At 39.7% G+C, this 20,516-nt stretch overlaps 1 protein-coding gene, 1 long non-coding RNA gene and 1 pseudogene across 3 annotated transcripts in view; 2 read left to right on the top strand and 1 right to left on the bottom strand.

Annotated features, from left to right (window-relative positions):
- LOC112824673 (uncharacterized) overlaps positions 1–20,516 on the bottom strand; it is a 78,073-nt gene that overhangs the window by 6,608 nt on the left and 50,949 nt on the right. The window lies entirely within an intron of this gene.
- Positions 1–20,516, top strand: part of RPAP2 (RNA polymerase II associated protein 2) — a 74,468-nt gene that overhangs the window by 49,730 nt on the left and 4,222 nt on the right. The window lies entirely within an intron of this gene.
- Positions 1,977–2,942, top strand: LOC112824377 (mitochondrial sheath formation-associated protein pseudogene; annotated as a pseudogene).

Here is a 20,516-nt window from a genome sequence, read left to right as displayed (position 1 = left end):
CGCATTCTCTCTCTTAGTCACTTGCTCACTCTCAAATAAGTAAAATCTTTAAAAAAAAAAAAAAAGAAAATGAAAGGATGAGGGCATGGTAGGAGGTATCTGTAACATGGATAAAAAAGCAAAAAGAAGGGATTTGGTGAAGAGTACAAAATAACCATAAAGAGTGGTTGAAAAGCGGGGTCTATCATAGAGATAGATCCTTTCGTGGCAGATAAACTTACTTCAGTGGACAGTGAAAGTCATTTAAGTTTTGAGCAGAGTACTGTCATGAAACCTGCACTTTGGGAAGATTAGTCTTGCAGAGATCTGGAGTCAGATCTGATCCTGTCTTCCACCAGTCCTTCCAGTCCTTCAAAAGCTTCCAACTGCTCTTAAAGAAAAAACCTCTTATTGTGGCCCCCGCGGCCCTGTGTAGTACAGCCCCTTCTTCTCCAGCCTTCTCTCGCACCACCCTACCTTGTTCTCTTTCGCAGAACACTGACCTTCTTTCAGCCCTTCTCATCACACCCTCACCGTAGGACACTGGTTGTTCCCTCTGTCCAGAATATTCTTCCCTCCCCTCTTCCTTTGGTTAATTCCCCTTCATCTTTTAGAACCTGAGGAAACTTCCTCAAGAAATTTTTCTTGACTTCCTTGCCTAGAGCAGATGTCTTTACAAATAGACTTTAATAACACCATGTATTTATCTTTCCTACACTTGTTTTCAGTTTTGTATGTAATTGTACGATTACTTGATTAATGTCTGCCTCTGTCATTCAACTTGAAGATTGTAGGGGCTGGTTCTTTGTCTGATTTTATTCACCTTTATATACCCAGCACTTAGCATTGTGCCTAATTACAGATTTATAATAAATATCTGGAAGTGAATGTGTGAATTAATGTGTGAATGAGATTAATTAGCAAACTGTCCTTTCACACTCTTTGTTGACTTCTTCCCTCCTGCCTACAACTGCTTATTCATCTTTGAAGTCTAAAAAACAAAACAGAAAAAACTCTATCCTTTGTCCTTAACTTCACTGACCCCTCAGACTATCCATCCATTCACTTAGCAAACTTCTTAAAGACCTAGTCTGCTGTCAGTGATTCTAGTGCTTTTCAGTAATCTCTTGCATTCTTATTCTTGCCCACACCATTTATGAAATTGATTCCTCAAAGACTCCAGTAGTGATAGTATAGTTAACCAAAGAGTACTGAGGCAGTGAACTGAAATGATGACAAGGAAAATTAAATGGGAAAGACAGATGATAAGAGACATTACAACTCCAGAATCTACAAGGTTTAGCAATGTGTGTGTGTTGAGGGGATGGAGAATAAATGATTTCAAAATACAGGCACACTTCATTTGATTATGCTTTACGTTATGCTTCGCAGCTTGCATTTTTTACAGATTTAAAGTCTGTCAGCGCTATTTTCCAACAGCATTTGCTCACTTCGTGTCTCTTTGTCACATTTTGATAATTTTTGCAATATTTTAAACATTATTATTATATTATGGTGACCTGTGATCAGTGATCATGATTCACTGAAAGCTCAGGTGATAGCATTTTTAAATTATTTTTTAATTAAAGTGTATACTTCTTTTAGACATAGTGCTCTTGTACATAATAGACTACAGTATAGTGTAAACATAACTTTTATCTGTACTAGGAAATCAAAATATTCAGCCGGCTTTATTATGATACTCATTTTACTGTAATGGTCTGGACCAAACCCACAATATCTCCACAGTATGCCTGTATTAAGACAGATGACCGGGAAAATACTGGTGCCTCTAGGGAAATGGGTGGGAGGAACTAATTTTAAGAGATGGTGCATTTGGTTTAACACAGGCTCTACAAGCACCGAGGCTATTCCTGCTTGGGACTAGGAAAGGTTCAGGCAGATTGTCCACTTGGGTGCTTCCCCAGTAGGTAGTTGAAAATGTGGAATTGGAGCTAAAGAATGGTGAGTCTTCCCACGTCCAATGCCCAGAATCAGACCAGCACCCCAACATGGACCCTGAGTGCGATTGGGAAGGCATTAGTGCCCAGGGGCCACAATCCAGCTTGCTGGAAGGAAACTTGGGGACATCTGTAAGGAGAGGAAAAGGAAGGACCTGAGGAGAAACAATAAAGGAGGGCATTATAGATCCTTTGGAGCCAAGGACTAGAACTGACTTGCAAGACCTGTACCGACGAGGGGTTTCACGAGCACACTCCTTTGCCAAGATCTTGGTGAATAATCTTTCACCATGTTCTTGTGTCCTGGACATTGTTCTACCTGTTATCATGATCATGCTTGGCTGGATTCTTTTTGTTGCATTTGCATATTACATGGGCACATTTCTGGAGTTCACTCCTCCAGCTCTGAAGTGGAAAGAGAAGTGGCCTGAGGAGAGCAAGGCACAACTGAGGACCCAGGCTTTGGATGAAGAACCACAACTATGAGAACCATGTCGAAGGGATAGAAGTATCCCACAGAAAGGACCCTGGTGGAAATAAGCAAAGATGATCCTGGTAAAGCAGGATCAGATTACTAAAATAAATAATTTTTTTTTAAATGGTAAGGATAATGAGAGACCTAGACTTTGGAATCAGCACTGAAATGGTGAGATGGCAGAGGTAGAGGGTGTTAAATGCCAAGTCACGTTGAGATAGAAGCTGTGAAACAGCTGCATCCATGCAAGGATGCCTGAGCACTACAGAGAAAGCAGAAAGAGGGGAAAGTGGACATTTTTGAACATCACCTATGTGCAACACCTTGCTAGATTCTTTACATGCATTATTTAATTTGATCTTCACAATCCAGTAAGGTCAGTAGTGGTGTCCCACTTCCCAGAGGAAGAAACAGACTGGGAAGACAAGTACTTTGTCCAAGATCACACCGGGACTCAGACTCAGACTGTGTAACTTCAAAATGTGTGCACTTTTCTTGGCACGGTGTACTTCAGAAAGGTCTGTATCCAGCCAGAACACTGCCAGGGAATCCAAAGCAATTATGAGGTTAAAGAAGTGGTAACTACCTTTCTGAGAACCTGGTATTTATTGAAATAGTATTGAAAAAGGTATTGAATGGTATTGAAAAAGGACGAGGATGAGGGGGCGCCCGGGTGGCTCAGTCGTTAAGCGTCTGCCCTTGGCTCAGGTCGTGGTCCCGGGCTCCTGGCTCCGCGGGAGGCCTGCTTCTCCCTCTGCCTCTGCCTCTCTCCCTGCTCGTGCTCTCTCTCTCTCTCTCTCTGTAGCTCTGTGTCTCAAATGCATAAATAAAATCCTTTAAAAAAAAGAAAAGGACAAGGACTGATAAAAGCTGTGGCTTTGGCAATTAGGTGGTGGTAGGTGACCTTCAAGAAAGCAGTTTTTTAGGATGATAAGCATGGAGACCAGATGGCAAGGACAACTGCAGTAGACAGTTGTGAAGATACTAGACGTAGCACATGTTGACCACTCTTTCCAATTTGGTTGGCAGAAGAGAGGGAAGCGACTATAACCCCTTATGACATGGTAAATCTTCAGAAGACTTCTCAAGATAGTGGAGGCTTGGGCGTGTTGGTGGCAAGGAGCCAGGAAATGTCAGGTAGAGCACTTTGGGGAGTACTAAAAAGACACTGGGTGACTGGCAGCATGAGGCCCATGAAGAAACTGGGAATGTTAGCAAAGGAAAATTTGCCTGTTCTTCCCAAACCCCTTTCACCCACCTCTCTTTCCCACTGTTTCCTTCACATATTTCTCTCTCCTTGCCTTAAATGTATATTTGCTAACATTTTGCATTCTTAATTTCAAAAGTGAATGAACCAAACCTTGTATATTTCTCCTTCCAAAAATCCATGTTAGTATTATTGATTTTTTACTTGCTCTGATTGAGTCTTACCCTGCTCCACTGCAGGTCCTAGGAGAATTAAGTGTAAGGCAGCATTTCTAAGCTTGACCTATATACAGCCACTATGTTTAATTCTGGTGAATTTTTTTCATATTCATGATTTTTACCTTCCCTACCTTCTCATCTTTCATGACCCACAAATCATTCCTGGGGCCATATGCATGTACTTCACACACACACACACACACACACACACACACACACACATTTCTACATGAAAATAAGAGACTTCCCATTGTTCTAGAGCTTGTGTTTGGATAATACATAAGCAGTACTAAACCAGGAAAGATGTCTACCATAAGTGAGGTGAATTTGAAACTGTTTCCTTACCAAAACATAATCTCCTTCAACCAAGGGTATTGTTTAGATTACTTTTGTCTCCCTAGTGCCAAACATTCAATCTGGCACTTAGTAAAGTACTCAGTATTTATAGAATAAATCAAACGAATGAATGGATAGGAATGACTTAAATAAATTGTTGTTGATGTTATGGACTTAAACATAGAATTGGTAGCACTGGTAAAATGGCTTTGCACAGGAAAAAACAAAAATCGTTGCTTACTATAATGAGTGAAAGGAAGGACAGTGACCCTGTGTCTCTGTAATGATTCATATTTTCCAGGGTGGGTATGGTCTGATAAGGGTGTGACTATTTAGCCTAAAAGGAATCGCTACTTTTAACCAAATCTAGCATTGCTTTTTTGCAAATAGATTGTTAAAAAATCTTTAATGAAATTAATGAAAAACAGTTAAAGCTAGATGTAAATGTGAGATTGTTTTTTTAACTCCTATAATTATAAAATTAGTGAATATTTAAATTTTTTTAAATGTTTCTTTGATTTAAAAACTTGATTCCAAATACTGCTTTTCTCTTACCTTCCATGGACTTTATCTTTTATCTTCTGTGGACTGATAAAATAGAAGAATTGGTTAAAGAGCAGTTAATTACCAAGTCTGTATGGTATTGTACTAAATCTTTTATATATCTGGTACATCACAGACAGAATTCTGGAGAAATCTTTGAATGTTTTACATGTTGGTATTTGTTGAATTGGAAGCATTTATCAAATATTAACGGATCCTAATGGAAAATTTTACTCTAAAGGCAAACGCTTCCTTTAACTAGTTTTATGAATGTATTTTATTAACTAGTCTTGCAAAGTTGAATGAAAGTTTTAAGGAGAAAAAATGATTATTCCCATGTGTATTGAGTGTTTGTTAAATTCAAGATCCTAAGCGCCTAGTGTGTTTTTCCTCTGTTGTCTTTAAACACTTTCGTTTAGATTGTTGATTATAGAGACTTAACACCTTTTTAATATTCTTCCTGCCGCTGACTTTTCTCATTCTGATAGTTCTAGTTAACTGTAAAGTCACTTCTTGGAGGCAAAATTCAAATGCTTCCATTTTACTCCTTGTCTAAATATTTTTTACAAAGCTTTAGAGAAGACTTTAAGGCCAAAAGGTAAAATGAGGCTTGATGTTCTATTATTGCTGTTTGTGTTGTTCCACTATGCATTTTGAATGAGGGGTTTGAGAGTTGGCTTTCTGTCATTTTAGTACTGCTAGAAAAGGCATACTCTTGTCTTAAAAGACGAGGCATATCAAAATATACACAAGGCTTAATACTGAAAATTCCACTGGAGCAAAAATACTTGGGAAACTACTACAAACTGCTTGGTGAACACCTACAGTTACTGTGGAAATGAAATCATGTTACAGGAACTGAATTGCCTGTACTCTTTCAGAGTTCCATGTATTTACAGATTTTTCTTTCCATTGAGTTTTTCAACCCCCCCATTATGATGTTGTTCGTCATATGGAGGTTTTTAATAATAGTGAGTGGCAAATCAGCTGCACTGCAAAAATGTTTTGTAAGAATAAAGCAGTCACCAGGTTATAACTAGTATTCTTATGGTTTCATTGGAGAGAAAAATGTTGCTCATCTGAAAACAGATTTATACATCTTTCACATGTTCCCAGTTCCTAAAACCATAAAATTAAATGCCACTCATTCTCTGCAGTTAAGGTTATACATTAAGATATATGGTTATGCAGTTGACCCTTGAATGTAGTGGGGGCTGGGGCACTGACCTCCCCCCCCCCACAGTCAAAAATCCACATGTAACCTTTGACTCCCCCTAAACTTTACTAATAGCCTGTTGTTGACTGGAAGCCTCACCAATAACATAAACAGATGATTAACACATACGTTGTATGTTATATGTATTATATATACTGTATTATTACAATAAAGTAAATTATCAAGAAAATCATTAGGAAGAGAAAATACATTTATAGTACTGTACTATATATTTAAAAAAAAACAAAAAACTCCGTGTATAAGTAGACCCATGTAGTTCAAACCCATGTTGTTCAGGGGTCAACTGTACATTAAATGTAGAAGTAGGGGCACCTGGGTGGCTCAGTCGGTTAAATGTCTGCCTTCGGCTCAGGTCATGATCCCAGGGTCCTGGGATCGAGCCCTGCATTGGGCTCCTTGCTCAGCGGGAAGCCTGCTTCTCCCTCTGCCACTCCCCTTGCTTGTGTTCACTCTCTGGCTGTGTCTCTCTCTGTCAAATAAATAAATAAATAAAATCTTTAAAACAAATAAAAAATATATGTATGTATGTATGTATGTATGTAGAAGTAAAGGAATCCCTGGGTGGCTCAGTCGGTTAAGCATCTGCCTTTGGCTCAGGTCATGATCTTGGGGTCCTGCGATCAAGTCTCACACTGGGCCTCCTCCTCAGCAGGGAGCCTGCTGCCTCTGCCACTCCCCCTGCTTGTGCTCTCTCTCTTTGATGAATTTTAAAAATCTTAATAAATAAATGAAAGGAGTAAAGATATGTATTCTTTCCTCAAGGGAAAAGAATGCACATTTGGAAAAAAAAACTTCTTATGTAATTGGAAGGAATATATAAACTCTTGTATCTGAGATTAAGATGAGGAAGTAGAGTCAGCAAATGTAGATTTCTCTATTGAGAAACTTAATCATAGGGTAGGAGAGAGACTGAACAATTTGTTTTGAAAAGACACTTAAGCATGTTAATAGGGTGTGGAGAAGGAGCCGGTAAAGAAAAATAATCTGAAATTGAGAATGAGACGGAGGGGCGGTACATACCATGGAACAGGGTCCCAGGGGAGGCACAAAGAAATGGGACCATGGTCACAGGCAGATGGACTAGCTTGAACAGGGGAAAGCAAGTCCCTCGTCTGAGACTGGAAGCAGGTAAGTGAGGAATAGTGTGGCTATAGATAAGTTTGTAAGTAGAAGGGAGAGATTTTAAAGCATGCCTGACAACTTCATTTTTCATGAAGTTGGTCGGGTAGAGAGTGAAAATACCTGTAACAGAGTAGTCATTAGGAGGATGTGGAAAAGGCTGTATCCCAGGGCCAGGGAATGTTGACAAGTGACCCTGCATGGCCAGAAGAGGCCAGAGATCACGGGTTCGTAGCGGCAGCAGTCTCCTTCCTCCCACCCACCTCGCCCCAGGGGTTTTAACCAGCCTGCTGTAGCTGTGGAGAAAGCAGGTTGTAGCATCCACGTCAGCTTGCAGTTGTCATGAACGGGAAAGCGAAGACAAGGGAGCAAGAGACTCAGAGCAGTGCTGGTGAAAGGTTAATTCAAGAAATCAGCACAAATATAATTGGTAAAGGATAATGGCGTTATCGTAGGAAGGATGTTAGTCATCCCAATCAAACATTTCTTGCGTCTCTCCTCCCAAAGTGTACTTTCAGCTCTGACATTTCTCTCAGGTTGCAGACAAAACTTTATTTTTTGTTGGGCATCTCGATTTGGACATTCCTCAGGCAATTCAGAGTCTCAAATCCGAGTTGAGTTCATCTTTGGAAAGTCCTCTATTTCTTTTGGTGACATTTCCCTCTTCCTAATTATCCAGAGTTGAAAGCCGACCTGTTGGTGCTTCTCTTGTCCTTACCCCCCTATCCGGTCAATGCTAAGTCCTGCCTTTGTGACTTCTCCCCCCCAGGGGTTGGTCTCCTTTCCCAGTGCTGCCAACTTACGTCAGGCTTTCATTACTTGCCTAGACTGCTGCAGTTAGAGCCTTCTCAGACAGGTCTGCTAGCCAAGTGTCTCTTCCGTCAGCTTAGTCCATCCTTCCTCCAGCTTTAACAAAAATCTCACGAAAGCTTAATCCCGACAGGGCAGGTCTTTATTCAGAAACCTAGTGATGCCCCACTTCCTACCATGTAATTTTGCTTGAAATTGAAGGTTCTCTTAAAGTGGTCCCAACCTGCCTCTCCAACTTACTCCCTTGTTTTCTTACATTGTGTCCACTGTTTCCCCCACAGACGTCTTTGTTAGCACTCTGAACTGTGTTTAAAATGCCAATTGCCTTTTCATATCTATCCGTTCCTAGTCTTCAAAGCCCAGTTCAAATGTTGCTGCCACCTTAGAAGCATTCATTAACCTCTCAGAGGTAGAAATAATGACTTCCTTGAATAAATTCCTATAGATGAGACCATTCTTTTTTTTTTTCCCCCAAAGATTTTACTTATTTGACAGAGAGAGAGGGAACACAGCAGGGGGAGTGGGAGAGGGAGAATGCAGGCTTCTGGGATCGTGACCTGAGCCGAAGGCAGATGCTTAACGACTGAGCCACCCGGGAGCCCCTAGATGAGACCATTCTTTGGGACTCTATTACCTTCAGCTTTGTTACATAGCTGTTTGTGCAAAGATTTCATTTCCTTTGCTATTTGGTTTCTTTGAACTGTGTAGGTAACAAGTATAACACATAATCAGAACTACTCAGATGTATTCAGTTGAGGAATTGACAGTGGTTCTCAACATTCATTGTTCATTGGAATCACATAGGAAGTTTTTTAAAAATATCAATACCTGATTCAGAGATTTTAATTCATTGGTCTGGGGTGGGGCCTGGACATAGGCAGTTTTTAAGTTCCGCAAGTGATTGTAATTTGTACGGAAAGAATTGAGAACCACTGTCTTTAATTCTGGGGCAGTTATTAGTGTACCAGAGCTATGCTAAATCAGTTGATGTAGATATGTCTGCTAGGATTTGCTCGCTTTAAGGCAGTTCTTAACTTTCTTCTAAAGTCTTCCTTAGTTAATGGTGTTGGAAGGTGCTTTTTGGCTGTCAGAAAAGATGAATTAGAAACAATAGACTTGTCACTTTTCATTAGCACATTCTATTTTGTAATGATAGATTTTAGAAGTTATTTAAAGAACATATACAAGTGGGCCTTTGAAATCATAAGGTATACTCAGTTCTTAAAATTAATCAGATATGTGAGCTTGTGTGGTATAGTGGTTAAAAGTGTGGACTAGTGGGAGTACTTCTGGGTTATTTGCTCATCTCTTACTGACTGCGTGACCTTAAGAAAGTCACATCAGTCACAAAGCCTCACCTTGGAGTTCACACTTGCTGCAACTTCACAGAAAGGTTAAAGACCAACAAGTTAGTCTCATAAAGGGGGAAAAAAATCTTTTTATAAACTTGGAAATCACTGAAGCTTCATATATTTGACTCAGTGGTTGAGATCCTGCCACAAAGGGAACAACTGGGAAAAAGAACTGGCATTTCTTCAAGGGAAACGAATTCATTTACTCCCATTTAGAAAGCCACCCACCACCCCTATTAAAGTATCTGAATTCCTTGTCAGTTGTAAAACCATGTTTACTCTCTACATTTAAACAACATCTACAGCAGCTTAGGAAAGTGCCACAAGGTGGTTACCTCTGCACATGAGCCAGTCCATGTTGATAGATGGAAAAAGAAAAGCTGTTCCTCAGGGTGGCTTCTTTGGTTCTTTCCCTATGCCCAAGTGTGTTTTGTTACTTCAGGGAGGAAGCCAGGGGCCACAGATTACACAAATGTTTTTAGAGAATCACTGACAGAGTTGAATATTCTTCATTCTCCCCAATAAGAAACAAGCACAGTGAAAAAAGAGTTATGTTAAACCTGAAATCCTAATTACTTACATGCTAAGGAGCCCTGAAGTAGACAGATAAAATTCCTTTTCAAAGTTTATACTAGAAAATTTTTTTAAACCTGAGAGATAACATTTTGCAAAATGTCTTGGGTTTGTGTGAGTCCCCAAATTTCTGAAAATAGATGACATCTTGACCCAACGTGTTACAAACTGGTCACAGCTCTCTTGTTTCAGTTTTGAGTGTGTGTATGTATAGACAGAGGTGTTCTGGTTTAATCCTTTATCATTTAGCATTTGTTCTTACAGAGAAGAAGGGAAAATCCCAATTCATTTTTTAGAAGATAAAATATGGGTGAAGTAACAATTGTTACCGCAGGAAGAAAGGAGTAACAAGACTTGATTGGTAAGCAAGATGCCTTTGTGATAAAGGTGTCCGTTTTTAGCACTGTTCTTAGCCATTGTGACCCTGGATAAATCCCTTACCCGGTCCAAAGCCTGAGATACAGTCACCTGTCAAAAGGACACTTGCTGGATAGGTTGAGACTAAATCCCACTTGAGGAAACAAAGTGGTGGAATAGCCTTATAAAATAAGACTATGCAGCTAAACCTCAGCTTTTCGAGTCTGCACTTCCCCCAGCCATTAGTGGTAAAGATACCTCATCTGTCCTAGAAGACTTTTGTTTTTGGTTTATTTGAAGCCCCCCAAGTGTCAGGTATTGTAGTATCTATTCTGTTCTAACTGGTAAAGTGACGAGCCTAGTGCCTGTGCATGCTGCTTACCTTCTCCTTCCCAGCACTAACTTCTGAAGGATGAGAGAATAAGTGTTTAAAAATCTCTTTAAAGCCCAGCATTATCTTTTAGCAGCCTTGCATGTTCATCACCTTTATGCACGGTAATCAGCAGAACAGGTTTCCCTACTGCAACAGAACTCTGTGTGAACCCAGTCATTTCTCAAATCTGATAGGTACAGAAAAGTATGTGGCTTTTCACTTCCTGTCCCTTCCTCCAACCCCAAACCAAAGAGAGGCATGCTTTCTGGTGACATTTATTCACACAGACGTTCTCACAGCTCTTTCTTCTCTTGAGGCTGTGTTGACTTTGAGGAGTGTCGTTCAGTGTCATTTTACAATAGCCTACCGTTTTTGATTCTGTGAGTTTGGAAATCAATAAAGACTCAGGAAACTCTAAAAGTTGTTGCTTTTCTTCTAGTTTTGAGGGCAAAGTTGAAGGATGTCTGTGCTATATCATTTCAGGCAAGTGCCTACGTGATCTTCACACATATCACCCAGATGATTCAGGAAAGGGTAATCTGGACTGTGCTGTGATTTCCAGTGTTCCGGGAGCTGCATTATGTATTCTCCAGGAGGAATGAGTGCAATGAGCAAAGCAGTAGGGACCACAACGGGGAAGGCCTTGTAAAAATCCAGGTTCATGACTGACTTTGATCGCACTACAGGACATGGATAACAGAGTTCCCTCGGTTGTTTAGCTCTCCTTGCTCACTGAACCGCAGCTTTAACTCTTTATATAGCTTTCACAGTTGATAGGGCACAAACCAGGCACTCACCCAATTATAGGTGACTTCTCAGACACAAGCGTTTGTACAGCTCTAAATCCTTGGACATAATATGGGGTTTTTTTAAATGCCACTTTTTAATTAGAAATCTCTCTTGTTTCAGTTGTCACACTTTGAAAGTCCTCTCACTGCTGTGCATAATTCCTGTTAACCAGATGTTTGATAGCTCAGTGATAACAAATGGAAGGTACTGGTCCTAACCTGACTTGCACTCTCTCCTTTTGAGCTGTAGTAGCATATGTGGAGCACTCAGCTAAATAATGGTCTTACCAATAAGTTGCAGTATGACACTTGACTTTTTTGCTTTTGTTGTCATACCATTTACCATATGGTAAAGAACTAGTTATATAAGGCTGCCTGCCTTTTCAAAAGAGAGATTTGAATTGGTGGACTTTTAATGAGAAGTTTCCTTTCTTGTTTGTGATTTATACATTGCAAGGTATTATGTCGTTTTTTTCTAATTATATTCTCCAGCACACAGACTGTTTGTGGTAAGCCATACTTTTAGTGTCACCTCTAGAGGTTTTTATTCTTACTTAAAAGCCCTTGAAAGAAATAATTGAAACATAAAAAATCTTTTGTTTTTACTCACGGCCAATCACATTTTCTGTTACTTATTTTAAAGGTATTTCGTACATAAAACACATAAATACCAACTGGAGTGTATTACTGTTTATTTAAGTAGAAGTAGTTTTGGGGGCTTTATTTATTGTTTATTGTGGCTTTCTTTAGCATTCACTATTACAAGTTTCAGGAACAGAATAGAGGCTTGAGTCCCTTTCAGTATGTAATAGGATGGGAGTTCCTTAATGAAAAAGTTAAAGAGATAAGTGATTAGCATATCATGATTAATAGTGCACAGATAAGGAGTTAAGAGGAAAGGAGGAGCCTGGGGAGTCAGTTAAACAAAAAAAAAGGGGGGGATTGATAAGATCCTGAGATAGTACATCAAAGATAACATAGACATGAAAGATTTTATTTTATGGTATCTTTCTGTGAGGTAGGAAGTATGTTGTTGTTGTTTGAAGTAATGAATTTGGACAATGTATATTCTGGGGCAGTAGTTAAAGGGAGAACCTAGAAGGGGGTTTAGGGAAGAATACTAATCTGAATAAGGAGGAGTCAGATGGCATTTATGAGGAAAGATTAAAAGGAAATTATGAGAACTATTTTCAAGAATATGAAGAAATAACTTATAAGAGCTGCCCCACAAAAAGTCCCATGAAGGAGAAAATAAAATTCGGCAAGAGACATTTAGTTTATGTAGGAGGAACAATGGCTACAATTTAAAGTTTGTTCTCCATTGCAACATGCTGTACACAGAGGTGTAGAATCCCCCCTCCTTCAAGATCATGGAGTTAGTTATTTGCAGTCTTGTGTAAAGGGACCAAATTATTACATTAAGAAAGGATTGACGGGCGCCTGGGTGGCTCAGTCGTTAAGCGTCTGCCTTCGGCTCAGGTCATGATCCCACGGTCCTGGGATCAAGCCCCGCATCGGGCTCCCTGTTCCGCGGGAAGCCTGCTTCTCCCTCTCCCACTCCCCCTGCTTGTGTTCCCTCTCTCACTGTGTCTGTGTCAGATAAATGAATAAAATCTTTAAAAACAAAAAAAGAAAGGATTGAGTCTGTTTTCTTAGATCATATAAATCTTTTCTTTGTATTTGTTTTTATTGAAGTTTAGTTGACATACAATGTTAACTTAGTTTCAGGTGTACAACATAGTGATTCAACAGCTCTATACATTATGCTATCCTCACCACAGTTGTAGCTCCCATCTGTTACCACACTACGCTATTATACCATGGACTATATTCCCTATGTTGTACCTTTTATTCCTGTGACTTACCTCCTGTATCCCACTTCCCCTCACCCCTCTCCCCTCTGGCAACATCAGTTTGTTCTCTGTAATTATAGCTCTGTTTCTGCTTTTTGTTTTTTAAAGATTGATTGGTTTGACACAGAGAGAGCACAAGCAGGGGGAGCGAGAGGGTGAGGGAGAAGCAGGCTCCCCACAGAGCAGGGAGCCCGACGCAAGGCTCGATCCCAGGACTTCTGGGATCATGACCTGAGCCAAAGGCAGATGCTTAACTGACTGAGCCACCCAGGCGCCCCTGGTTTTTTTTTTTTTTCAATTCCACATATAAGTAAAATCACATGATACTTGTTTTTCTCTTTTTCCACTTAGCATAATGTCCTCTAGAGCCATCCATGTTATTGAAAATGTCAAGATCTCATTCTTTTTTATGGCCGAGTAATAACCATGGTGTGTGTGTGTGTGTGTGTGTGTGTGTATGCACATGCATACCCATCTTCATCATCCATCAGTGGACATTTGGGTTGCTTCCATATCTTATCTTGGCTATTGTAAATAATGGTGCAGTAAACATAGGGGTACATATCTCTTTTTGAAATAGTGTTTTTGTTTTCTTTGGGTAAATACCCAGTAGCGGAATTACTGGATTATGTGGGATTTCTATTTTTTATTTTTTAATGACCTCCATACTGTTTTCGCCAGTGGCTGTAACCAGTTTACATTCCCACCAAACAGTTCATGAGGGTTCCTTTTTCTCCACATTCTTGCCAATGCTTGTTGTTTTTGTATTTTTGATTCTAGCCAATCTGACAGGTGAAAGGTGGTATCTTTTCGTAGTTTAGATTTGTATTTCCTTGATTAGTGGTGATGTTGAGCATCTTTTCATCTTCCTGTTGGCCATGTGTAGGTCTTCTTCATAAATATTTGTTTTTAGGTCCTCTGCCCATTTGTAAATCAGATTGTCTTTTTTTTTTTTTTGGTGTTGAATTGTATTAAGTTCTAAATATATTTTGGATATTAACCCTTTATCAGATATATCCTTTGCAAATATCTTCTCCCATTCAGTAGATTGCCTTTTAGATTTTTGCATCCATGTTCACCAGACATACTGGCCTATAGATTTCTTTGTATATAGTGTCTTTGTCTAGTTTTGGTATCAGGATAATGCTGCCTTCATAGAATGAATTTGGAAGTTTTCCTTCCTCCTGTTTTTTTGGAATCATTTAGAAAGAGTCCTTATGAACTCTTATTTAAATGTTTGTAGAATTCACCTGTGAAGCTTATCTAGTCCTAGACTTTTGTTATTGGGAGATTTCTGATTGCCCCATTTGGTTTTGTTACTAATAATTAGTATGTTCACATTTTGTATTTCTTCCTGATTTCACTTTTTTGGAAGATTGTATATTTCTAGAAATTTATCCATTTCTTCTAAGTTGTCTAATTTATTGGCATATAATTTTTCATAGTAGCTTCTTACAATCCTTTGTATTTCTGTGTTGTCCACTTTTACTTCTCATTCATTCCTAATTTTACTTATTTGAGTCCTCTTTTTTTCTTTTGATGAATCTGGCTAGAGGATTATCAATTTTATTTTTTCAAAGATGCAGGTCTTAGTTTCCATTGATTTTTTTTTTTCCTTTTTAGTCTCCATTTCATTTAATCCTGATCTTTATTGTTTCCTTCCTTCTACTAATTTTGGGCCTTGTTTACTCTTCTTTTTCTAGTTCTTTTAGGTGTAAGGCTTGGTTGTTTACCTGAGATTTTTCTTGGGTCTTGGTAGACCTGTATCACTGTAAACTTTCCTCTTAGAACTGCTTTTGTTGCATCCCAGAGATTTTGGACCATTGTATTTTCATTTCCATTTATCTCCATGTATTTTTTAATTTCCTCTTTGATTTCTTGGTTGACCCTACTTGTTGTTTAGGAACCTATTGTTTAGCCTCCATATGTTTATGTTCTTTCCAGATTTTTTTTCTTGTATTTGAGTCCTGGTTTCGTATGATTGTGGTTGGAAAAGATGCTTGATATAATTTCAGTCTTAAACTTACTGAGATTCATTTTATGGTTTAACATGTGATCTGTTCTGGAGAATGTTCTGTGTGCACTTGGAAAGAATGTGTATTCTGCTGCTTTGGAGTGAAATGTTCTGGGCATATCTCTTAACTCCATCTGGTCTAATGTATCATTCCAGGCCACTGTTTCCTTATTGATCTTCTGTCTGGATGATCTATCGTTGATGTAAGTGTGATGTTAAAGTCCTCTACTATTGTTGTAGTACTGTTATTTTCTCCCTTTATGTCTGTTAATATCTGCATTATTTATTTAGGTGTTCCTGTGCTGGGTGCATAGGTATTTACAATTGTTATATCCTCTTGTTGGATTGGTCCCTTTATCACTATGTAATGTCCTTCTCTGTCTCCTATTACAGTCTTTGTCTTAAACTCTGGATAAGTATTGTTACCTTGGCTTTTTTTTTTCCACTTTCATTTGCATGGTCATATGTTTTTCCATCCCTTTACTTCCGGTCTGTTTGTGTCTTTCGATCAGAGGTGAGTCTCCTGTACACAGCATAATAGATGGGTTGTTTTTTTTTAATCCAGTCAGTCACCCTGTGTCTTTTGATTGGAGCATTAGAACATATACATTTAAAGTAACCATTGATAGGTATGGACTTATTGCCATTTTGTTAATTGTTTTTTGGTGGTTTTTATAGTTCTTCTCTATCCATTTCTTCTTTTGCTCTCTTCCCTTGTGATTGATGGCTTTCTTTAGTTTTAGGCTTGGATTCCTTTAATTTTTTTGTGTATCTGTTAAAGGATTTTGGTTTGTGGTTACCATGAGGTTCATATATAACATCCTAATTATATTACAGTCTATATTAACTTGATGGTTGCTTAAGTTCAAACTCATTCTGAAAGCACTACATTTTTCCTATTCATGTTTTATGTATATGCTATATTTTACATCCTTCTATTTTCTGAGTCCTATAATTTTTTAGATATATTGATTTTACTACTTTTTTAAAAATTGTAATTCAATGTAGTTAATATACATTGTTATATTAGTTTCAGGCATATAATAGTAGCAATTCAACAATTCCATATATTACTCAATGCTCATCACAGTAAGTGTACTCTTAACCCCCCTCACCTATTTCACCCATGTCCCCTCTGGTAACCCTCTCTTTGTTCTCTATAGTTAAGATTCTGGTTTTTTGGGTTGTCTCTTTTCTTTTCCCCCCTTTGTTCATTTGTTTTCTTTATTAAATACTACGTATGAGTGAAATCATACGGTATTTGTCTTTCTCTGACTGGCTTATTTTGCTTGGCATTAAACTCTCTAGATCCATCCATGCTGATATAAATGGCAAGATTTCATTCTTATGGCTGAATAATATTTCACTGTGTGTGTGTACCACATTTTCTTTATCCATTCATCTATAGATGGACACTTGGGTTGCTTCCATATCTTGGCTATTGTAAATAATGCTGCATTAAACATAGGGGTGCATGTATCCCTTCAAATTAGTATTTTCGTAATCTTTGGGTAAATATCCAGTAGTGCAATTACTGGATTATAGGATAGTTCTATTTTTAACTTTTTGAGGAAGCTCCATACTGTTTTCCACAGTGGCTGCACCAGTTTGCATTCCCACTAACAGCACACGAGGGTTCCTTTTTCTTCACATCCTCACCAGCACTTGTTTTTTGAGTTTTTTATTTTAGCCATCTGACAAGTGTGAGATATCTCATTGTGGTTGTTTGCATTTCCCTGATGAGTGATGTTGAGCATCTTTTCATATGTCTGTTGGCCATCTATATGTCTTTTTTAGAAAAATGTCTGGTGATTTTACTACTATTGTCTTTTAATATTCATACTAGCTTTTTTAGTGACCAACCTATTAATTTTATGTTCAGTTATGAATTTTTTTCTTTTCATAATTTTCTAATTATGACTTATCTTTTTTTGCTTAAAGAAGTCCTTCTGACATTTCTTGTAAGGCTCGTTTCGTGGTGATGAACTCCTTTAACTTTTGTCTGGGAGACTCTCTCTCTCCTTCTATTCTGAATACTCTTGCTAGTTGGAATATTCTTGGTTGTAGGTTTTTCCTTTCAGCACTTTGATTATATCCTACCTTCTGGCTTGCAAAAGTTCTACTGAAAAATCAGCTCATAGCTTCATGGCGTTTTCCTTACACGTAACCAGTTGTTTTTCTGTTGGTTGCTACTTTTAAGATTCTTTATCTTTACTCTGACATTTTAATTATCATATGGCTTGGTGTAGATATCCTTGGGTTCATCTTGTTAGGGACTCTCTGTGCCTCCTGGACCTAGATGTCTGTCTCCTTCCCCAAGTTAGGGAAGTTTTTAGCTATTATTTCTTAAGAATTTTCTGCCCCTTTCTCTCTCTCTCTCTTTCCCCTTTTTCTGGGACCTCTATCAAGTGAATGTTAGTACACTTGATATTGTCCTAAAGATCTCTTAACTTATTCTCATTTTTTAAAATCCTTTTAGGATTTTGCTGTTCAGCTTGGATGCTTTTCATTACCCTGTTTTCTACATTGCTGATCCTTTCTTCTGTATCCTCTCATCTACTGTTGATTCCCTTTAGTATATTTTTCATTTCAGTTACTTTATTCTTCAACTGGTTGGTTCTTTATACTTTTTATCTTTGTTGAAGTTCAGAGTTTATCCACTCAAGTCCAGTGAGCATCTTTATGACTATTACTTTGAATTCTTTATCATATAGATTGCTTGGCTCTGTTTCTGTTCCTGAAATTTTGCTTTGTTTTTTTGAAGCATATTCCTCCATCTCATTTTGTTTGATTTTCTGTTTCTTTGAATTAGGCAGAACAGCTATTTCTCTTAGATGTGAGGTAATGGCCTTGTGTAGGAATATCTCTGGTGTAGACTATGCCTGTGACTTTAGCTGGCTGGCTGAAGCCGTAACAGGTGTAGGCTGGGAGTCCTGGGGTGTCCCATGCATGTAGCACCTTGGTGGGATGGCTGGAGCCAAAGCGGGCAGCAGGGGATGGGAGTGGGTCCTACAGTGTTCTGCAGTATGGGACGTCCTGGCAAGGTGGCAGGAGCTGAAGCATAACCAGGTAGTCCTTGGGTACTCTGCTCAGGGGGATGCCACACCAGGACAGCTGGAACCAAAGTGGCCTTGGGCTAGGAGTCCCAGGGTGCTCCATGTAGAGTGCTCCTTGATGGGACAGCAGGAGCTGAAGCAGGTGTGGGCCTGGGGGTCCCGAGGCACTCCATGCAGGGAGTACCCTGACAGGATGGCTGGAGCGAAGACAGATGCCAGCCAGGAGGTCTCAGGGCTCTCTGCACTTCGGGCACCCTGGCAGGACAGCTGCTGCTGAAGCAGGTATGGGCTGGGAGGTCCTGGGCCACTCGGTGCAGTGGGTGCCCTCATGAGTCATCTAGAGCTGAAGTGAAGCAGGTACAGGCCTAGGATGTCACACAATGATTGTGCCTGTGTTACCTTGGCAAGACAGCTGGAGCTGTAGTGGGTGCTGTCCGGGGGTGGTTCAGTGTGCACTGCACTGGGGCTACCTTAGGGAGACAGCTAGAGCTCTAGCAGGCGATGGTTGGAGGGCCACCTGTAGGGGCAGCTGAGTTTGGTGTGGTTTGGTGGGCTAGGGGCCTGGGCTCACTGTGGCAGGTGGCTAGGGTGCCCAGACCCTGCTTTTGTCTGTGCTATGAAGTGGGAGGGGAACATAAGCCATGGCCCTCACCAGCACCTTTGATACTAGTGTGTTCCAGCAGCTCCCTGGCCTTTTGGCAGATGCCCTAGAACTCATTCCATTATCTTCCAGTTGTTCTTTTAATCTACAGCCTTTTTTTCCTGTGCAGTAGGGCAACTGGGGCTAGTGGGGTCCTAAGGGACTGAGGCTCACTGAAGCGCAGCAGGCCAGCTCCCGTCTGTGCTATCAGGGTGGACAAGGAATATAAACAATGGTGCTGGCCAGTACCTGGGACCCAGGGAGAGTGTTCTAGCCGCTCCCTGCTGTTTTTCAGATGCTCTAGAGCTGGTTCCTTCATATTCTAGGTGCTCTTTTAAAGTGCGTCTTTTTTATCTCTGCCACAGGGCTGAGCTGTACTTCTGGTCTCTGGGTACTATCTTCCCCACTGCAGTTGGCAAGATGGGGGTGGCGGGGGTGGGGGTTGGATTCCTGTTGTTACTGTGTCTCTCTCTCTCATGTCTTTCTCTGTGTGGTCTCTCTAGCCCTGTTCAGTCAGCCCTCAGTTCTTCAGGGGGAATTGCTCAACCTGTAGGTGTAGATTCACTGTGTGGAGGAGGTTAGCTGAGGGTCCTTCTGCATCATTGTCTTCCCTCCTTTGTAAACAAAACTTTTAGGTGTCTATGAACACATAATGAAGTTATTATAACTTTAGCCTTATAAGTTTGCTAGAGATGTATCACTGTTCCTAAAATATTTTATAACCCTGGCACTTGATAGAATGATTCTCAAAAGTTGCTTCTTAATCTTCCCTTGTTCTGCTCTCATATGGGCACATAGGTTGAGAAATCTAGCTATCACATTTACTTCTACTTTGAGGGTTAAATTTTAAAACATACTAATGGCACTTTGAGAAGTAATTGAGACTTTGTTTTCATATATGAATTAAATACTAGTCTCTTTGAAAGTCAGAAATTGTTTTGGATGTGCCATGTATACCATTTTTAAATATACACAAAAGCTACCTTTGTATGGAGTTGACAGATCTGATCTGCCTCCTGACTTCTTGGTTTTATTTTAGCTGAAGTAATCCAATCCCCAGTAACTTTGCTCGTATTGTGGGGAAAGAGCAACTTTATTCGTGTGAGAAAAGCCAGAGTTGACTTCTGGGTTCCACTTTCATGGCAGGAAGATGACTCAGGAAAAGCTGGCCACAAATGCCTAAGTTTGCCCAAGTGCCCAGCTTGGGCTTGGCATTAGAAAGCTTGTGTTATCCTGTTTCCTAACGACCTTTGGGGAATACCTGCAGATAAAGCTCATTAAAATGTCAAAACCTGGTAGTGCATTCTCCAGCTATAAAGAAATACAGGAGAGGTGGAGAAGGAATACACTACAGTGGTTTTCCCATGTTAGAACTCTGTGGATTTCACTGGACTTTTGGAGTCACCTAGTCTCCAGTTCTTGCTAAGATACCTTGAGAGATGCAGAGAACTTACCACCTCCTCCACGTCCCGACTGTCTTTAGACAATGTGACAAAGATTTCCTTTTACTTCTGCTTTCTGTATAAGATGGCTAAGCAAGCAAGAAGTCTCTGAGAACGTCACATTTCCTCTTCCACACTCATTACTGTGGAGTTGCTCCACTCTGATTCCTTGAGCTTTATTGA

Source organism: Callorhinus ursinus, unplaced genomic scaffold (assembly GCF_003265705.2).
Source record: "Callorhinus ursinus isolate GAN/ISIS: 27379988/994484 unplaced genomic scaffold, GSC_fseal_2.0 scaffold9, whole genome shotgun sequence".
In the NCBI taxonomy this organism is placed as follows: Eukaryota; Metazoa; Chordata; class Mammalia; order Carnivora; family Otariidae; genus Callorhinus; species Callorhinus ursinus.
The sequence above is the reverse complement of the archived record's forward strand: the minus strand, read 5'-3'. Positions and strand labels throughout refer to the sequence as shown.